The 21504-nt window shown below is 35.6% G+C and overlaps 1 protein-coding gene across 9 annotated transcripts in view; it reads right to left on the bottom strand.

Moving 5' to 3' along the window:
* Window positions 1-21504, bottom strand: part of LOC149545962 (Galactose oxidase/kelch repeat superfamily protein) — a 136912-nt gene that overhangs the window by 48824 nt on the left and 66584 nt on the right. For 5 of the 9 annotated variants that reach the window (XR_016353631.1, XM_089790905.1, XM_089790902.1 and 2 more), the window contains exon 3: window positions 18880-18943. The exons of 1 other annotated variant lie outside the window; for it this stretch is intronic. The gene's annotated coding sequence lies outside the window, so the exon portion shown is untranslated. Of the gene's footprint in view, window positions 1-670; window positions 786-18879; window positions 18944-21504 lie in introns of all 9 variants that reach the window. 3 more of the 9 variants (XR_016353630.1, XM_089790906.1, XM_089790903.1) reach the window with 1 other exon arrangement.

Raw genomic sequence — 21504 nt, forward strand, 5'->3', positions numbered from 1 at the left:
TTTGGAAAAACATTCATATTCAGGAGAAATTATTTTATATTACTTGTACGGAGGGATAAGAACTTCATTATGATTTTGTAATATAAATTCTACTATTTTATTTTTATAATAAAAAAAATGTTCTTTGTTTATTATTAAAAGGTGTGGAGATTTAAACTGCGGATAAATCATCCTTTGTAATTAATTTTTGGAATTTTGTATACAATTTAAATATAGGATAAGTGGACATGGCCATTTAGCATTTAAATTTGATCATCACAGATAGTGTGAAATATTTAATTGTTTCCGTATGTGTCCAATTTGTCTCGCAGAGGAGTTGAATATCAATCTAGACTAATTTAAAATTGCATAAATATTTGTAATTGGTGGAAGTATAAGTGCACAAGAACTTTATGAAGTTGTACATGAAAATTCACTGAAGTTGACTCTATTGCCCAGATGAGCAGAGGCACTGGTCTTTTTATTATTGAAGTCAAAAAATCTATATCTTCCTTCCTACAAGCATCAAATTAATTATTATTCAATCGTACAAAACATTCAACCATTGTCCAGCATCTAGTTTTCATTTTAATTGAGTTCAAGGACCTTGCCATCCTGAGAACTCCAAAAGTTTAAATTCACTATAGAAAAGCCTTGAACCAGACAATCAGCGTTTGAGGTGAAGGTTTACCCGCCTAGGTGTAGCGGAGCCTGAAGTGTAGAGGAATCGAGAAGTATTCCCTTTCGTTGGCTAAAACTGATTGAGAAGTCCTATCGGAGAAGTGACAGGCTCTTAGATTTCCAATCTGCAGTTTTGGGAACCAACACACTGAGCAACAAATTCTCCATGTGGAGTTTCTATGCATAGAAATTCTAAGTCAACAATGTTCGCATGAATAATCAAGGACAAATAACTACAAAATAGACCTTGAAGAAAAATCAAAGCCTTTTGAACATATCATTTGCTAAGAAATATCTGTATATGTCAAAGTTATGTCTGTTTGAACTTAAAAGGTTAAAAAATTCAACTGGTCATCTTACATGAATTTTCTATAAATCTGTGAAATAACAGGTAATAGAACCTGAGAAAAAGGACCAGTGGGCTGTGTTGCCATAAAAAATACTCAAGGAGAAAATGGGCTCTAAAGGCCTACAAAATGACAAGAAAGTGACTGTCAATGTTGAGACTTTGAATTGCAATCTCCAGCCTTGTGGTCAACACCCCAGCTACCTTAGTTAAGCACCTAGTCGCCCCTCACCATGCGACCCACAAATGAAGCTAAAGGTGTTGTAAGTAATCTAAATCTAGTTATACAGAGTCAAAATCAGCACAAGGACCTTATCTCAGGTGATGTTACAGTTCATAATGATGCATATTGTGTGCAACCATCTATAGTGCAATGATGGTTGAGCCGGTTCACATCTTCAAAAACCTTGGGCCAATATAATAGTACATTGCTTTCACCAAATTCATTAGTTGCTAAGGCAAATTGCAAGTAGGCATATTTTTAAGAGATGGTAAGGATTTTAAAATAGAGATACGTTCTTTAGTAAGCTTTCAGGTTTGATAATATGGACATTAAAATGGAATGATAAAAAGATGTGTATTTTTTTCTTATTATTCCATGCTACTATGATTTGCCTAAGGCTCGTACTAATGTTTCCATGTATATAAATCCTAAGCCTTATAAGAATACTTGCCAAAATTAAATATACATAAACCCAGACTAAACTGAGACAAAACTCTATTGGCTTGATATCAACCTAGAGAGGTATTTTTTTTCTTGGAATTCTTGTGATCTTGACTATTCAAACAGTAGTAACATTTCAATTGTAAACAATCTACCAAGGAAGTTGTTAATGTTGGCAAGTTGGTAGATGTGAATGCCCAAATGTTATCATTTATGGCAGCCTATCAGAAGATAAGGTCGCATGGACTTAAGTATAGTTTTGGTTCTTGTTGGATGTGAAAAATGCCTAATTATAATATCTAATTACTGTCAGCTAAGGTATTATTTTAGTCAACGAGGTTCACTGGATAAGTATTATTGGCTACAATTTTCTACTATGGTAGAATGTAGTCTGTAGATGATGTAATTATGTTTGCTGGTGTTAGTATATCAGTTGGCATTTTTGGTATAAAAATATGAAGACAGGTTATTATCACAGAGTACAAAGTATGAAACAAAGATCGGGCATTTTGGCCTAAGGAATTGAAATGCCTTGTCAATTCAATTACTTGGCAATGTAGGGATGACATTATAGATGTTAACCCTCAGATAGCAAGTTTTGATAACATGTTTCGGATAAGTGTTTAAAACGTTACATCTTCAAGGACGACTAGACAGGATAATCAGAAGGGTATGTAGAAAGGGAACTTTGATAATGCAAAGTATGGTTATGTTATGCATATGAAACATGAGCTTTATGTATTATGGTATATTATTGTTTTGATGGTTAGATGCAATCTGTTGTTGCATGGGCATAATCAGATGTGAAATATACAATAGGATTAATTAGATATTGAAGATATCAATACAGTCAGTTTTGGTAGAGTATCTATAACTCATTGCATAGATTGTATATCATTGTATGAGCAATGAGCTCCTTTGTAATACAACTCTTAACAGGGTTGAGACCTTTAACAAGGTCTAGTCATCTAACAAGGACTTCTGTACTAAATGTATGTAATAGACTTCTCAAGTCAACTCTCCTTATGGAGAATTTTAAGATTAGTGCATATCTTATGAGTACCATCCCCACTGGGATTATCCCCAGTTAACAAATCATGGTGTTATGAGTTTCTTGGTGTTGTGTATTTTACTTTTCAGTTTACTCATTTGTGCATGTTTATGGTTAAGTACTGAGATATTTAGTTGAGCTAAAAGTGTTGGAATACTAATTCAATCCCCCCCCTCTCCCAGTATTCTCTATTTGTAACAGTTTAGATTATCAAAGTTTTTGAGACAAATTGGCTTTTTAGATGCTACAGAAAAGTGATAATTCAGAGCTTCAATTTGACAGTAGCCATCAAGTTTTAATGATAAGCAGGTAGGGTGGTGACAATAGTATAATCAAATGGGAAGCAGAAGTGTATATAAAACAGTCCATGGACATTGTGGAATGAGAAGAAGAATGGTTCCTATAAAAAAGAAAAACACTTTAAAAAAATTGTAGCAATATTTTATATCAAAACTGAGGGATTTTTTGGTTATATACTTAAATCTGTTATGCATTCAAAGTTTAATGCTTTGTTAATTAGTGAAACTCGGTGCTTAAATGCACGCCCTACGATTGTTAGCAGTCATCAAGTTTTAATGATAAGTAGGTAGGGTAGTTACAATAGTGTAATCAAGTGGGAAGCAGAACTGTCTATATAACAGATTATAGACGTTGTGGAATGAGAGAAAGAATGGTTCCTATAAAAAACAATAAAAACTAAAAAAAGAATTGTAGCAATATTTTATATCAAAAATAAGGATTGTTTTGGTTATATACTTAAATCTGCCATGCATCCCACAAGTTTAATACTTTGTTAATTAGTGAAACTCGCTACTTACATGGGGATTTATAAGGCCTTCAAGGAAAACAATAGTGTATTGTACATAAACAACTACGACATACTAGTGTAGCATTCAACAAATGTTAAAAAGGTATCAGGAAAACTAATACATCCCATTAGAGAAGTTATGCCCTAGTCTTGTATGCTTATCTTAGTCCTTCCTAAAGCCAGCCTCGTATATTTCCTCTTTAACAATCCAGATAGATTTATGCAGCAACTATCCCATTAAAAGGGAAGGTCCCCTGTGCTTTGATTTTCCCATTGAAATTTGTACCTATAATCTCTCAAATTCTCAACTCAAAAACATCAATGTTTTTAACTCCACCATCCACTTGTACACAATCAGGCAAAATTAACTTGAATAATAATAGCTAATATTGTAGTTCGCACAGTTCTCTTCTTTTATACTAGCATGTCTTTATTATATCATGGGAAAATTTAAAACACTTAACACTCCATTTACCATTTTACAAAATCTATCTAAATAGTTACCAATGAGAACATTTAAACATCAATTATGATCTTTTGAGATGTAAGATTCTGTTTTAACAGCATTTCCTATTACTCTGTCCTAAGCTATTTGATTTGAAACCTATTAAGTTAAACATTGCAATTCCTTCCTCTGTCACATAATTTCCCTTACAAACTCTCAACAAAGTTCTCTTTGAAACTGTTATAGAATTTGCAAGCACTATTAAATGACCAATATGAACTAGTTGATTTCCATTTTGTGAATTATGATCTCTTCTTAGCAAAGTGAGCCTAGAAATTTGAGATCCTGGAGGCCAACTTGGATACTCACGAGGTTGAATGATTTATAAGAGGCTTCAAACCAAAAGCTTTATCATCAAAATCTGCAATGCTCTAGCATAGCCCTATTTGTAGTAAAAAGCATCGTTGCCTACATTTGAATTTTTAGAGCTTTGTACTCGGTTTGGAGGTTTACTTTGTACAAACTATATTATAGTTGGAAGGTTATAGATTGACTTTCAACAAACTATATTGAAGTTGGAATTTCGTCAACTGCAGCTATCTAGTTATTATTTATGCACTATGCAGTAACTTTGTGCAATGCAATGTAATCAGCATTATGAATACAAACAACAAAATCATGTTTTCTACAATTCATGGGTTAAACTCTATTTTATTTTCTCTATATATATCTATGCTATGGAAATTCCATGTAAGTTTTTTTTTAAATGAGGTTGTTTTTCTCTCTTTTTATAACATTTTTTTATGCTTTTTTAATCCATTTTTTCCCAGATTTTTCAAAAAGTCATACTTTTGGGTTATCATTTTTTCCCAAACACTTTGCTGCTATGGCTTAAACACAGATATTTTGCTGACTGTGTACTTATCCAAGGCCACCAATGTGCATATGGAGTACAAGAGAGAAATTATCAATGCACACTAGAAGTTTGTGATGCTAGGCAAATCTCTAATCAGCAAGAATATCAGCAACTTCAACATGGTTTGTTGGACACCCTCATAGTTTCCAAACGATCTTGATTAAGAGCAATGACAGGGAGCATTGTCCACTTGATAATACATTCTTTCATATTTATTCAGTTGGACTTCAACCGTGCTACATGGATCTTAGCAAAAAGCTTAAAGATAAAGCTCGAGAAACCACTCTATCTCGACCCATTTATTCTATGGAGTAGTGCAAGATTAGGCAAGACATTAATCAATTAAGTTCTAGAAAATTATTGGTCTAGACTCGTATATCCTTGGCAAGCATAAAACAGCTTGTTCTAGAGTCCCCAATAATAATTCCCATATCTACTTGTCCAAAATACTAATGGATGAATTTTCCTCTGTCATCCTAGTTGTAGTTAATAGGAAACATACTACAACATAGATTGCATGTTGCCATCCATCACTTCCAAAGCCCAACTGCATAAAAAAATTACATCACAAACTCTAAAAACTTGAATAATGTCCATAACAATCTGCACCAATGCCAGAAAAAGTCTCATGCCTAAACAATACCTGCCTAGGCGACACGTGTTGGGAAAAAGTATCTCAAGTTTCAACCTTGCATTCCTAATGTTTGTTTTAAAAAACTTTGTATGCACTTGTTATTTCGTCTTCTAGTGATTTTGTTTTCTTGTGAGAGAGCTCGCAAACCATTTGGAAGATAACTGGGTTTCACCTTCAGTGCATTTTTGGCCTCACATGTAAAGGTGGGCATCCCATTTCAAGGTGTCATAGATTGTCCATGTGTCAGCATCTGAAATATTCTTACCAATGACTTTAATCAAATAAGCCAGCACAAACTTAAGATTATCAAGAAAAATAAGGACAAAAAAAAAACCAGCGATTCAGCTACAAGCAGTGGGAACTTATTTCATATCTCAGGTAATGAAGAGTTTGCTTCCATATAAGCTGTTCAAATTCTATTACTTCACTTAACACTGAAACTTAAATACAATTTGACTTCTATTAATAATGTATTGCTCAGTACAGACCAATCAAAAGCTCCATTAAAGCAGAAACACGGAACCCTTTGAGACTTCAGATTTCCACCATAACTCTCAATTTTAAATTTATTGTCCTGTTAATTTCTGTGATTAGCAATAGCTGGCTGGAGCTACGTACAGGCAACTTGCACAGGGATACCATACTGAGGTAGGCTTATTATGGTAAAATAATGAATGTGTTATTAAATGGAGTTCATGAATGATCTATATACACAAGAATGTTTCTATGACAAACAAAAAGAGAGAGAAATAGAAACATTCTGAAGAGAGAAAGAGAAAGTTTCCATATTGACCAGAAAGAGAATATGGAAACATAGAAGAGGAGTGACCATTAAAAATAGAAGTAAATCTACGGAAGAAAGAGAAACAAACATAGAGATGTAACTCGAATACCCTCCCTTAATGGTCAATCTAACTTCAAAACAAAAAAGTTTGCAATGGAATTTGCTTTGTATGTTTTGCAATATTGGTCTATGGTAGCATTGACTGTGGTAGGACAAGTGTCGATACCCAAAACAAGTGCCTCAAGGCGACAGTACTTGAAGATCGTCATCATTCTCTGCTTCCAAGTGTTGTAGTTCTTATGGTACTGAGTTTTTGGATTAGATTGTGTAAAGTTTTTTTTCATCAACGTTTCGAATCACACTACGTGATTTACCATCAAGACAAGAGAGCAAGAGGTGTAAAACAATGTAAGTTGCAGATTTAGCACAGGCTCACCAAATAAAGGAGACCAAGAAGAGAGGGATTGCACACGCCCCAAAGCAAGAAAAATAAAATAAAATTAAGACTAAAACAAGGGGGAGACTAAACCAATGATATAACAACAATGATACACAATAAAAGCACAAATGGAAGATAACAAAGTTAATAATTAATTATGAAATGATAATAAACTATAAACTAAAGCGGGGGGGGGGGGGAACTAACTAGGAAGGCACCACACAATTGCAAGTAATAAGGTTAATAGAAGGGGAGAACAAAAGAAAGGAAAGAAAGAAATGCGATCTAAATCTAGGTGTGTGTATATATATATATATGTAAGTATATATTCTATATAATATATACTTATATATATGCAATATATATATAATTATCTATGCATGTATATAATATATACATGTATATATATATATATATATATACATACAAGTATATGTTATATATGTATATATACCTATATGTATGTAATATATATATATATATTGTATAAACATATATATTACACAAATATATGTGCAATTCTAATACAAATATATATAATATATATTTATATATATGTAAAATATATATTACATATATGTAAGTATATATTCAATATAATATATACTAATATATACTACATATATATAAGAATACATTATATATATATATATACTATGTACTTATATATATATATATATATATATATATATATATATATATATATATATATATATATATATATATATATATATATATATATATATATATATATATTCTTTCTGTTGAATCTTGACTGCCTTCCAAGTGAAGATTGGTCAGAGATGCCATGACACGCTTGTTATGCAAATAACGTGAATATCTAGAAAGGCATGAACTTTGAGGTGAATTGACGGAAGACCTAGAAAAAATGAAAGAACACCCAAAAAAGAGCTTGAAAAACCAAGAGAAAATCTGAAATTAGATTTTGAATCTGCTAGCTTGAAAATTGGGGCACAGAAAACGATGCACCCAGAAAAATGGAGCCTAACCCAATTTCGGTTCGTAAAATCCCACCAAGAATCTGTAAAACGTTTTCCAAGCATGTGAGAGTTTCGAAAGAAACCCTAGCCATTTTTGAGAAACTCAAAATTACAAATTTGTCCGTAAAAATTGGTGGAAATAAAAAACACTTCTTACCAAAAATCACAGACTAAGGGTTTTACAAACCCTTAGATGTTGTCATTTGAAGCAAAGAAGCAAAAATACCTCTTGAAAAATAATGACGAGTTGCACAAATGAGAGGTAGAAAACGAGCTGGCAAAAAACTAGTCATTTTGGAGAGAAATCTAGAGCGCCGGCAAAAGAAAAAATCTGCAAGTCTCATGACCAAAACAACACCAGAAATCATGACGGAAATCACATGGATTTGGAGAAGAAAAACTTCAGATTGCAGGTTGCCAGGCAAAGGAACAACGATTGCATAACAAAGAACACAGGTTGCAAAGAATTAGGCGTCGTTTGCAGAAAAAAACTCTGCTAAAACAAAAATAAAATGACAAAAAAACAAATTCTTGCAAAAGAAAAAACTTTGAACACACCCAAGCAAAGGATGTTGAAAATCTCAAGTCTAAAATTCCTTGAAGAAATTAAAGAATTCAAAAACCTATTTCGAAAAATAATTCGAAAAATCTCAATAATGAAATTATTGTATTTCAAGGTTGCACAGAGACTACTTGGGTACTTAGGATACGGGTACTAGTACAACTCTTTTTCAATCTAGGAGACGAGGGTACTAGGGTATGTCAAACTCTTTCTTAATTATAATTTAATATATATAGAAAATCTGAAATTATGAATCATGACAATGGTTTTTCAAAACAAGAACAATGATGGAGTTTGCAAATGTATTGTATTGTTTTCAGTTCCAGATTTGCTATACATTTGTACTAATAATATATGATAAATGTTTAGATGCATAACAGAGAAGGCAGACTTTAAACATGAACAAGAAGATGATAAATCATATAACAATGACATATTGCAAATGATAAAATTCTGATTGAACAGTGATAAAGACTACTATTAATCTGTATTTGTAATGTCCCCGTTATTGGCAGGTCTACACAGTTAATGGAGTTAGCTCATCATAGCGACCCTCGTGAGCTGACAGGGTGTTTTGGGGGTCCCAGCTACAGATTTTCTATTTTTAGTAGGTCTATTTTTGGTAGCTTCTATTTTTGGCAATGCAGTGGGTGGCTTTGACAGTTGGTCGTCACCTGCAGTAAATTAAGTTAATAATTGCTTGAGCTCTTATTTATTCATTAATTATTAAGTTGCGTGATTATAATAATGTTTATTTCTAAAAAGTGTGTTGGAAAGTTTCTAGTGTTGAGTTCTTTTGGGAAACTTCCACAATTTCTAAAGTGGAGTCTTTTAGGAAACTTTGGCCAATGATGGATTATAAATGAGAGCTCATTTCATTGGGAAAGGCGCGCTTGAAAAATATATTTGCTTTTTGTGCCTTTGTGACTTTTTCTGATTTCCAACTTGTGAGCCCTTGCTAAAGCATAAGGGACTCATCTGAGAAGTTCTTAGCAATTGTGCTGAAGTATACAATTCGCCAACATTCTCCTACTGTATTTTTTGTAGCTAAGAAGAACAACCTTTATTATTATATTCTCTCTAATCTGGCTGAGGGTTTGAGCTGCACTTGTTGATGGGAGACGCCTTTGTTTGGAATTTTAATTGTAATTCTACCTGCTCAATCTACATTTGTGAGGGTGGTTGTTGACATATTTATCTTTGTTGATATTGCTGCCTGGAAGGGTTCAAGCTGTTTAATTACATTGGTGTGATTGCAATCTGAAATTCGTTATAGGGTATGAGGTTGCTGATTGACATTTGTATGTAATGTTTTGGTTCAGCTGGTGGCTTTAGTGAGTTTTGAAATTAACATACACTCTCCACAGAGTTGGGCAGCATACATAACAGGTTTTGCATTTACTGCCACGCCATGTGGGAAGCTAGCAATCACCCACATGTGCAGTACCAGCACAATGTCCAACAAGAAGGAAAGACCTGCGGCTGTTTGGTGAGTACGATTTGCTGGAACAAATCAGGTTCCAGTCTAGACAAGCTGCGATTTGATATACAACTTCTTGGCATTCACATGGAGCAAGAAGGAGCTGAATCGCATCCATAGAGTAGCTCCAACATACTTTAATTCATTCAAATCCGGGTCTATGCCAAGAGATTAGTTTCAATGTTGCAAAGGAACCAGGTTCACTTTAATTTGTTCATTGTGGATTGGGCAAGCTATTAAATAAAATCAATGATGTTTCAATCAGCCTTGGTGTGGCTCTAGTTAAATGTTGGTTATTCTCTCCAGCTAGTTCTTTGCATCCAAAATTAAAAAGGTGGTAAGTAAAAGTGTAGTTCAAATAACAGTATTGCAGTCAGGGGACAGTTAGGGTTTTTACAATAATTTATCAAAGTTTCAAACTGATTACATTTTGAATTAGGCTTGATAAACAACAAGCTAATGTGCAAACAAAAAACAAAACAAAAAAAATCTTAATCAAGTTCCTTAGCTATGATGCTCTTCACTGAGAACCCGGTACTTGGGTATGTGTAAGAGGGTGTGGGTACGCATACCCATGCAACCTAGTTTTTTTTGGATAAAATAGCTCTAGTAGCATATTATGGTAAAATAATGGATGTGTTATTAAATAGAGATAATGAATGATCAATATATACGTATACACAAGAATGTTTCTATAACAAACAAAGAGAGATAAGATAAGATAATAATATTAATGTCCAACAAAAGACCAAAAAAGGTCTATGGGACTGAGAGTTTACAACAAAATAGCTGACAACAGCAGGAGCACCAAACAGTGTCCGAAAAAAGAAAACAACAATATAAAAGAAGAGGAAGGGAGAGGCACAGAGAAACGCCAAGACAAAGACTAGGAGTCCTTGGCAAAAAGAAATCAGTCACAGAAGAACAAGACTGCGAGTGGACAGGAGCCCAAATATGTCTCTGTGAGCTCATGGAGTGTTGCTAACGTAAGACACTGCTACGGGGTCTAACAAACCTAGAATGACCAGTAGAATTGGTAGAACTAGACGGCCTTTTCACACCACGTAAAGGAGATAAGGGTGAGAAAAAGGCAGTAATGAGCTGATCAAAGGTATGTTGGCAAGGAAGTAGCAACTATAAAGTACTATCACGAAGCAAAGGTGGCCTCCTAATGATAGAGCGCGAGACACCGCTAGTCACTATAACTAAAGAAAGCTAAAAGAGAAAAATAATCCTGGAACAAAAAAAAAATCTCCCTCTAATCTCATAAAAGATAAGGCAACGGAAAATAAAGTGAGTCTCTGTCTCGACCTCCGCTAAAGTACACAACTTACAGATCCGTTCTCCACAGTCAATATTATGATTGGTCTGAGCCTGAAGACGATGAAAACCAACTCTGAAGGACCCCAGAGAGATACGCAAGGCATGACACCACCGTCGAGATAGGTAACTAGGATGAACAATAATCCCATCATTGATCTCCAAAAGTTGCTCAGCATAGAAGGCTATCCTCAGACGTAAGCCACCGAGAGGGTTAGTCCAAATGGTGATAATGTACTGCCTGTAGATATTCAGTCTAACATGCTCATTTAACTCTTGTCGTGATGGGAGGAGATGTGCAGGGGCATTCAGCAAGATTTGATAAGGAGGGAGATGGTCAATATCAATCCCAACCAAGCTCAACAAAGACAATGCCTACACATACCAACAACAAGCTCGAGAGCTAGTATCAAAACTCACAATAGCAACAGAAGAGCAATACGCTAGCTAGAAGTATCTATCATGTACTCCAACAGAATCCAAAAAACCACGAAAGCAATAAAGAAACCAAATCAAATCAAATATGGCCGCAAGATTGAAGGGATGAGTATCAAACTCAGCAAGAATGATACTATAAGTGAATTTGAGACATCCAATGATACGTCGTAAAAGCAATGTCTGCACCCGTTCGATCGAGGCCCAATCAAAAGCAAGGAGAGAAGGCCCCCAAACCACTAAGCCATAAAGAATAGTCGACCGAACAAGGAAGTCCAAGAGGGATAACTTGGACGAGGTATCCTGAAAATGGTGTCTGAAACACTATTTCTCAAGCATAGCAAGAGAACCCATACCCTTACTAACTCTGGATTGTATTGTCAGTCTCATATTGAAGCGGGTCAATCAAAGACCATAACCAAGTCTTACCCAAGTTAACCACAAGCTGACGTTGATCACAAAAGGAAGCCAAACCATCAAGAAGCCTCTATAAACTCTCTGGAGAAGAAGTGAGAAGAACCACATCATCCGCGAAAAGAAGAATGGAGATCAAAACCTAGTGTAAGTAGCGACCGTCACCTAGGAGTGAGGACTTCAAAAGTAAGTCCTCAAGCTCGTCAATGTCGAAACCAAAAAAAGTGGGGGAGCGATGGCAGCCTTGGTTAACCCCAATGGTGCTCTAGATCGGAATTGACAATCCCGCAGTAGTTCTGAATCTACCCACCACAGTTTCGTATAATCTCATGATAGCAGTTAGTAACATCTCTGAAATCCAAATTACCCGAAGCCTCTAAAATAGAACCATCCTCGGAACATAATCAAAAGCCTGCAAAAATCAACAAAGCAGCAATAAACTTCTGTCAATCTATGTCTAGCCTCCTCAATTATAGCTCGTAAAGTGAAAATGTGACCCATGGTCTGGTAGTCAGCCCGGAAACTAGCCTGCCCTCTAGCTCTACAACCTCTCCTGTCAACCTCTCTGGATGACATAACATTGAGGCTTGTAGCATATAGTTTGGCAAACATATGCCCGATCATAATGGTCATGTAATTACAAGGATCAGAGGTAGGACCAGTCTTGTGGATCAGATAAATCAAATGTTTGGACCAAGAAACCGAAAACCCAATACAAACCACTCTATTGATGAGTATAGAGCAATAGGGGCCTGAAGATCAAGGCACCAAACTTGAAGAGTTCATCCTGGAACCCCTCCTCATCCGCCACTCTACTGTATCTCATGGATCGATCTGATGGCCTCATAAATGTAAAGAGGGGGTGAACAAGTTACAGAAAGAAGGCGGAATGGGGTGGATATAAAGCTGCCCATGTATGTCATAAAGAGTCATGGTGTGAGAGGTTAGGGAGCAAAAATCAAAGATGGACAAAGGGGGCCAGCAAGGAAATAGGGTGTGCCAAAAAAGCTCGGGATTGCGGATCAGCGTGGAGCATAGGGATTTACACTGGGACGCGAAAAAGGATCATTTCTTACATCAAAAAAAATGAAGGTAAGACAACCAAAGGTGAGCAAAAGCGGAATGCACTGAGCGATGAAAAGCTTTGCAGTCAACATCGAACCATTGGTTCATAGGGCATGTATTACGGCATTTACTACGGAGGGAGAGTGAAGGATGGTGAGGTATGGAAAAGATGGCAAACTTCCAAATTGCCATTGCAAACAAATCAAAAAAGGATGAGGCCTCACAAAAATCAGTAAAACACACAGGATTAAGGAGTCTCGCAAGATGAGAGGAAAAGAGCTCACTGTCACCGTCGAAGAAGCAGAAGCAAACAAGGAGACGGGTAGTGGAAGGAAAGAGGTGAGGAGATTGAAGAGGAGGCGATGAATGAGGAGAAAGGCGAATATGAAGAAGAGCATGGTGAAGTTGTAAGATGGTGTAAGATGGTGAAGCTATGGATGAAGGGGATGAAAGAGGGAGAGGTGAGGAAATAGTCAACAACACTAGCACCCCCACAATAAGGCCAACAAGTAAAGAGTTCAAATCCAGGAAAGCATGAAAGACAGTTTAGGATCACAAGTCCAGAGGACTCACAAAGCTACAGAAGATGGCGACCATTGTAGAAAATCGTCCAAGAGCATCATCAAAAATACGTTGAAGTCCCAAAGTAGTTGGTAGTGCCCATTTACCAGCCCATCTAGCCTCTACCACAATACCACGAGCATGTTTCAGCTCTGCAACCTGAGCCTTCATGACATCTTCCTCTAGAAAAATCTTAGATGGGAGAGAGACCAACTTCCTCTTTGCTCTGAGAGCATAGAGCCTATCTGAAGATGTGAGAAACCGGATGAAAAGGATGTCACCATAGCCAATCCAGCATTTATCCAGTATGATGTTGGCGAGACCAATCTGATCACTAAGCGTCCAGCAAAGAGAGGGTCGAAAATGGGAGGGAGACTATGGACTCGTAGATTGAGCTCACGAACCCACCTCGCCCGCTCATCCTCATACTGAAGAGAGAAAGAGAAAGTTTCTAAATTAAACAAAGAGAGAATATGGAAACATAGAAGAGGAGTCACCATTAGAAATAGAAGTAAATTTATAGAAGAGAGAGAACAAAAATAGAGAGATTTAACTCTAATAAGGCTGAGGGTTGCAGAAAATTCAGTATTCAATGAAAAGAACACAAAATAATTATCAATGCATATCTACCCTCTTTATAATAACCCAGGCCTTCCCAAAAAGTTGTGATGCATCAATATTATTCGTGAAGGGTGGCTAGACATAATTTCCAAGATTCAAGACTTAATTATTAATTACCACCAAGGTACCAGCTAAGAGTGATAATGTTATAGCTTAAAGTGACCCCTCTAAGCCATAATGAATAATTATAATAATTATTCATAGTACATTAGCTTTTGGCCATATTTCCAATATTCCCTTTACTCCAATTCCAGCATCCAAAGTATGCTCCTTCACAAGTGTACAAACCTGTCCAAATGCTGGTCAAGGTTGCAACGTTATCTTTATCTTCTAATGATCTTATGTGTCATGACTCCTTTACAAATCTATGCGGCCCTATGGAGATAGGGCAGACCCTTCGATCCTAATTTGTGTCGAATTCAATTCTAAGATTATGGTCAAGAAACTGATGAACAGAAAGAAGATTTTAGGTAAGTCCTATCACATACAAGACAGTAGCAAGCTTGAAACTATGTGTGCCAAAATTCAAAGAGATGTCGCCAATACCTGTGATGTTAAGGTGGTATCATCTCCAAGAGTAATCGTACTGTGATGAGGTTTCAATGTATGAAACCACCTCTTTTGTCCACGTACCAAATATAAGTAGATTGTGAGCCATCTGCTGAAGCATGGATCAAAAGCATGTATTTCTCATCTGGAGAATCTTTTGCTTCAGCAACATTGCTTTGTTGTTTTTGCTTGTTCTTTTGTTGTTATCATGGTTTGTCACTTTGAAATGGCTTTGTTGGAGGAAGTTTGTTGGATGATCCTTTGTTAAAGGAGTTGTACCAACAATTTTTCCCATCATGTCTGGCTTTGTCATAAATTGGACACTTCTTCTGTGGTCTAGATGAATTACCAGATTTAGGAGGTCCATTGAACTGCTTCAAAGGCCTTTTGCCTTTACCAAGTGTAACCATTGCATGATCATCCTGATCATGATCTTGGCTTAGAGACTCTTCTTTTTGACAAAGATTTACAAGCTTCTCAAATGTGGGTGTAGCCTCTATGACATACAAAGTTGTCACAAATATCTTGCATCTGGAGGGTAGTGCACGTATAACAATAGGCACTAAGAAAGCATCATCAATTGTGTCTCCAAATGCTTGTAGGGAAGACCTCAACTCCGGAATCCCTTTGAGAAAGGATTCCAACAGTTTTCCATTCTACATCTTCAAGTTCAGTAGCTGACTTTGCAATTTCAGAATCTGATTCTAATTCTTCGCTTCATATACCATCTTGAGCTTATATCATGCATCTTTGGTTGTGGACGAATCATGGATAAAGGGCTTAACTTCATTAGCTACTATGAACAAAATGACCAATTTGGCCTCTCTGTTGGCCTGATCAATTTTTCTTTGTTAATCAGCATCTATTTTGTGACATGTTTTGGTACCAATGACCACATCCCATACTTTCTCCAACTCGAGTTGAGTTTTGAGTTTGGTTTTTCAAGTGAGTAATTATTACAATGCAATAGCTCAGAATCTAGAAAAAGAAATTTTGGAGAACTACTTGCCATGTTGTTAGCAAGATTTCATCTTTCCTCCTCTTTGGTACAAAAACTCAATTACAAAGTGGTTTTCAAAAAAAAAACAATTTATAAGAACTCATGGTCAACTATTTTTCACCTTACTCTGACCTAAAATACTCCTCACCCATGAGATGTACTTTATACTTGCAAATGTCCAATATATTAAGAAATATAGCCTATAATCACTATAAATGACATATCCACTATAATCTATAAAAAATGATAGTTAATCCCAACCATTTTGAGGACCTCTTCAAACAATAAGGAAATTGCACCTATTTGCCTACCTAATTGTGCCATGGCTCCACTTGGTTTGTCCATGTGCTCCACAGGAGTATGTGTTGCAGATGGGCCAAGAATAACATCTCAAACGAAATCTTCTATGGCACGTGCCAATTGCGCTTCATTTACAATTGCAATTTCTTTGCAAAGGCATAAACTGATGATGGTCATTTGGATTTTATTTTTTTACGAATTAGCTAATTTTTCCAACAACCTCTATCACCAGATCACATGACTACCGACCAATTAGAAGGTCCAAGCAAAACAAAATGAGAGGCCCTTTATCAAAAGTTGTCTCCAGTTATCCCAGACGGTGGCAAAGTCTTATTGGAGAGATGAAGATCAGTTTCTCAAACAAGCTGATCAAAAAACCACCAAATGCATTTTTTTCCCACATGTACACAAGACAACAATGGCTATTGAATCAAAACTGATACCTTCAATGCCTCGCAGCAATATGAATGCAGATATAGATAAATGTCTGAAAACAGTGTGTCGTTCAATGCCTGCAATCCAGAGGAATGCTCCGATACATAAGGTTAATCTATGCCATGTTTTCTTCAGCTCTGATAAATTCAATGAATGAGTGTCAATCCTATGTGCCTTATTCCTATCATTTATGAGAACGCCAGCAGGGGTCATGAACGGAAAGAACTCAGATTCAATGTAGAGGCCTGATTTGTATCATCTAAAATTAATACACAAGCCAAAACCATAGGTATAGAAACATTTTAGCTTTGATACCATATCAGAGAACATTAAATCATAATATTTTCCACTATCAAAATGTAGATCAAGGCTACATATATATATGTTGGATGATGGTATCCGTGTACTCTAAATAGCATTCATGGGTTCAACCAAATAACATGTAACAGCCTGACTAGAATAAGAAATTATAACAAAAAAAACAAGTAGGCAATACAAACAAATCATACAGGTGGAGTGATAGATATCCAAAAGATAAGGACTCATGTCCTACTCAACTGGTTCAAGTCAGGATGAATGGGATGAACGTGATAGGGAAGTTATCACGCTGATCAAACTTTCAGTTACAGACAATCAACGTGTTGGACTTAGAGAGTCACATTGGCATTTAGCCAAGCAAAAGGTGATGACTGATACTTAGCATCACAAAGACTTAAAGTGTTGTCATTGATTAGCAACTGGTTGTTGAAGGATGGAGAGTCACAAGACAGTGGAACCACCAGTAGACTAGTGTATCGCTTAAGACATGGAGATTGGTGTAGCTGAGGCTATTAGCGGAAGACAGGCACAAAAGACAATAGAGAACACATCATCCATGAAGAGTCACCAAGGATCTGACAAGAGGAAAGAATGACCAGAGAATGATGTGACAGGAACACAGAAGAAGTGGCAGGACACAAGGACAACAGTCTAGATGTAGACTCGCAGGATGATGAACAGGCCTACTAATACGCACCTATGTATAGCCGTCATGGATATTCTATGACATGCTCTTCTATGGAATTCAAATTTCGATTTCAAGATTTGAGCGGGATAATTTAGGGTTTTGGTGCCCAGATGGAAAGAGTGTATTTATTGTACAAACTTCATTCTGAAGTTGATGTTGTTGTTGTTGGTGTTAGAGTGTGACTGCAGAGAGAGTAGTAAAGAACAAAGAGCTAAATTAGAGAGCAAAACAGCAGACCGGTGCAGAACCACAACGGTGAGAGAAGTGAACGAGGATAGTTCACAAGGGCAAGCTAGAATAGAAGGAGAAGATCAAGGAATCTTTGAGGTAAACACAAAGGATTTAGAAGGCAAAGTGTGTCACACTTTAGATGTAAACCTTAGTTTTCTTTCTTATCATTGCAACTATTGTTGCTTTGCCACTTGAGTGGTGTATTATTAGACTGCTCTCCCTGCAAAGAGATCTTACATGCTCTTGCTTCTCAAATTATAAGGTCACTCATTAGTTGACAGATATCATAGAACATCTTTTTAGTTCAATTTATATTGGTGTGGCACTTTGTTTTACAATTTGTGCACCATAAATTGTAGCCCCTTTGCTATCTCTTTGAATTTTGAAATGCTTACACTTAACCGAATTTGCGATCACTAATAACATCTAAGTTGTCATATTCATCAATTTTTTCTTTTGAATGTGGACATATTGTCTTCCATGCTCCCATTCTATGTCCATCTCCCAATTGTACATCTTCATATGATGAGGGAGATAATATATTAACACATCAAAATCCTCAATCCTTATAGAGAATTCAGTGTTTTGAACACTAATATTACCGCTCTTATGTTCTCTTCTTTCTACTCCAACCTTCTATCGTTGTATCTTAGGCTCAAGTTACTCAGTCAGAAAATTTTGATGCCTCATAAATCCAAATCTGTCCTCCAAAAAAGCCCTTACATGAAAAGTACCCTAATCCAAAGGGGGTGGGTATACCCTGGTGATTCAATTGTTTCTTCCTACAACCAAACTTGATAAGCAAGTTATATGCAACTTTCTTCGGTTAAGAGAGACATTTGTAATCAATTAAATACTCTCATGTCTTTATTCTCTAGTACAGATCCAGCTCATACTTTGACTCCAACTTCTGTTTAAACTCTGAAAATGTAATTTTAGAAATGGGTTACTAGAATCTAATACTTCGCACAGCCTTCTTGTATTGTTGTTGAGGATTAATGGCATTAAGTTTGTCCATCTCTAGTACAGTCATCAATAGGTTGTTTCTTTATGAATTAAACCTAACTCTCTAAAAGCAATAGTAACAAATGTTCATTGGCAAACAATAACACTACCAATTGCAATATATAGAGAGAGCATGACAGAAAATACCAAGTAATTGTAGATGAATAGCATTAATTGTGTTATTCCAAGTAGAGCTTGTACAATCCACGACCTGAAAGAATCATGTATACGATTAGATTGCCTTCTCAAACTACAAGCATTTTTTGAGAACATGACAATTACACAACCACTGGAAACCAATTTCTAGCAACTAACCACAAGCCAACAAATGTTGAATACATAGTTGAGTACACCCATATTAACCAAACATAACAAGTTAATTTATTAAAGTTGCAAATGATATGACAATGAATAATTATCTCAACGCATGTTTCAAGAATTCCAAAATAAAATTATTTACTTTCCATTTAAACCTCATGGTTTCTTCACATAAAACTATTTCACCACTTGAAGAAATGGATAGAAAGTCTCTTATAAGATAAAGATGATTAAAATTATTATAAAAGGGAGCCATTGGTAAATTGGTAGTTTTGGAAATATAGTTTGTTTCTCTTCTAACTTTGGTTTGTGTTCTCAATTGTAGTTCTATTGATGGAAGATAAAATTAAGAGGCCACCAAGTCCACTAAAATCAACATCATGAGCTTGGAATTCAGACCTTTACCCTGCAGCATCCTAAACACAGAAACTAATGGAATACTTCAGCCAGCAATACTTCATGAATTAAAGAAGGTTCACAGCATGTAGAACCCTTCGATATCATAAACTGTGCAAAAGAAATGCGCAAAGGATGTTGTTAATGTTTGGTAGCCTCAGTTGGATAAACTTTGAGACTTAACTGAAGTTACATATATGTGATACATATGTGTGTGTAGCTAATTAAATAATAAGTTATATATTATGTTGTTATCATTTTAATGAATAGACATGTCCCATAAAGGGACATGTCTCTCTTGATTTATTATAAATATAAATAAGAGATTGTTGCAAAGTGGAAAATACATACCGAATATCATGGCAGTGCTTAATACATTTGCAGCAGATCCTCTCGGAAAAACTAACATGGTATCAGAGAAGGATGAATCTTTTCGGAATCAAGATAACTGAAGAATGTTGATCTCTATGAAGTACTCAATAGCAATGGTCTGATAGAGGAGAGAACGATCATTTTCTTGAATCACTGTATAAATGATTTCTCAACTCCACAAAATTACAGAGATTATAACATGCAAGGTAGCAACCTTTATATTATCTGCTTTTGTGTATGGAATACGATATTGGAATACATATTGCTTAAGAAGGTGGAGATATATAATGGAATAAATGGAGATTATAGGCGTGGTCACAAATTGCAATTTAATTTAATGTTCTACAAATGTAGAGGGGATTGTTAAGGGCACAAGAGATAGGAAGAGTCTACAAATTACATGAAGAATTGAGGACATCTATATGACAATAGACCATTATCAATGTCAAAAATGATATAGTAATGGTTAATAAATGGACTATACATAATCTGAACAATTTTTGAGATCGATAGATTACTTGTCTTTGTCACTTGCAAACCATTTTCGTTATGAGAAAAGCTGCAAACAAATGACCTAAGTCCTTGGATGACTACGGGATGTAAGGGAACGGACGGAATTAGTCCAAATTCAAAATACATAAGTTGTTTAAATTTATGTGTTATGTCCCCAAGCACAAGCACTCTAAGACAGCAGTGCATCAAATCAAGGTTTTCTATTGGCACGATGAAAAGTTTGAAAATGTTGTCCTACAACCAGAGCCTTTGATGCCTTCGATGTCGTCATGAGAAACAACACAAAAATTCTTTATTGAAGCAACCACGAGTAATGGAGTACAATAAGTAAAGAAAGATGTGACTAAACAAATTTTCTCACGCCTTCTAGTTCTCTCGGCTGTTTGGAGTATGATCTAAGTTCTAAAATAAGGGTATTAAGGAGATGGGCACCCAACAATACATAGGAGATCGATTGTGTAGATTTTCCAATATCTACAGTGTTAGAAACCTCGTGACCCACATGTAAAGCATTGAATAGATGTATCACTTGCACATTATACAATGATGCCCTCAAACAAAGACAGAGAAAAGACACTGAACCACGCAAGGGCTTCGTGCATTTGAGAAGGCGAATAAATAAATAATAACAATTCTTAGTTATTAAACTATAGTTGGTATTATAATTTCCATTGAGTTGATAATAATAATATGTTGAAAATATAGATAAAAGTACATATAGAAGATGGAATATGTTCAATTTATATTTGCAGAAGTTATTGTAAGGTGATGATCTTACAATAAGTTGTAAATTAGATCTTTATCTATATTACATTGGGATGATCTTATATCATAATGCAAACTATTTATTATTGTAGTTTCTCTCTCTTTTTTTTTTTTTTTATAAGAGCTATGTGCCTTGATCTTTTCCTCCAAGAATGTTATTGTAGGAAAAGAGGGAGATTGAGACTCAAAGGGAGGTCGATCTTTCGGAAACCTTGAAAGAGAGGGAGCAGATAGGTGATAGAATTTAGTCAACCTTTGTCAATCTCAATCATATTGATTCAAAGGGAGTAACCATGTTGTGATGGATTCTCTAATGATCAATAAATTGTAGTTGTCAAGAGGACTGCGATTCATGAATATACCTCGTGACTATGTGATTTTAATGGGCCTACCCCCTATATACATCAT

The sequence above is a fragment of the Cupressus sempervirens genome, chromosome 7 (genome assembly GCF_028749045.1).
Source record: "Cupressus sempervirens isolate cs-2001-9-10 chromosome 7, ASM2874904v1, whole genome shotgun sequence".
Taxonomy (NCBI): Eukaryota; Viridiplantae; Streptophyta; class Pinopsida; order Cupressales; family Cupressaceae; genus Cupressus; species Cupressus sempervirens.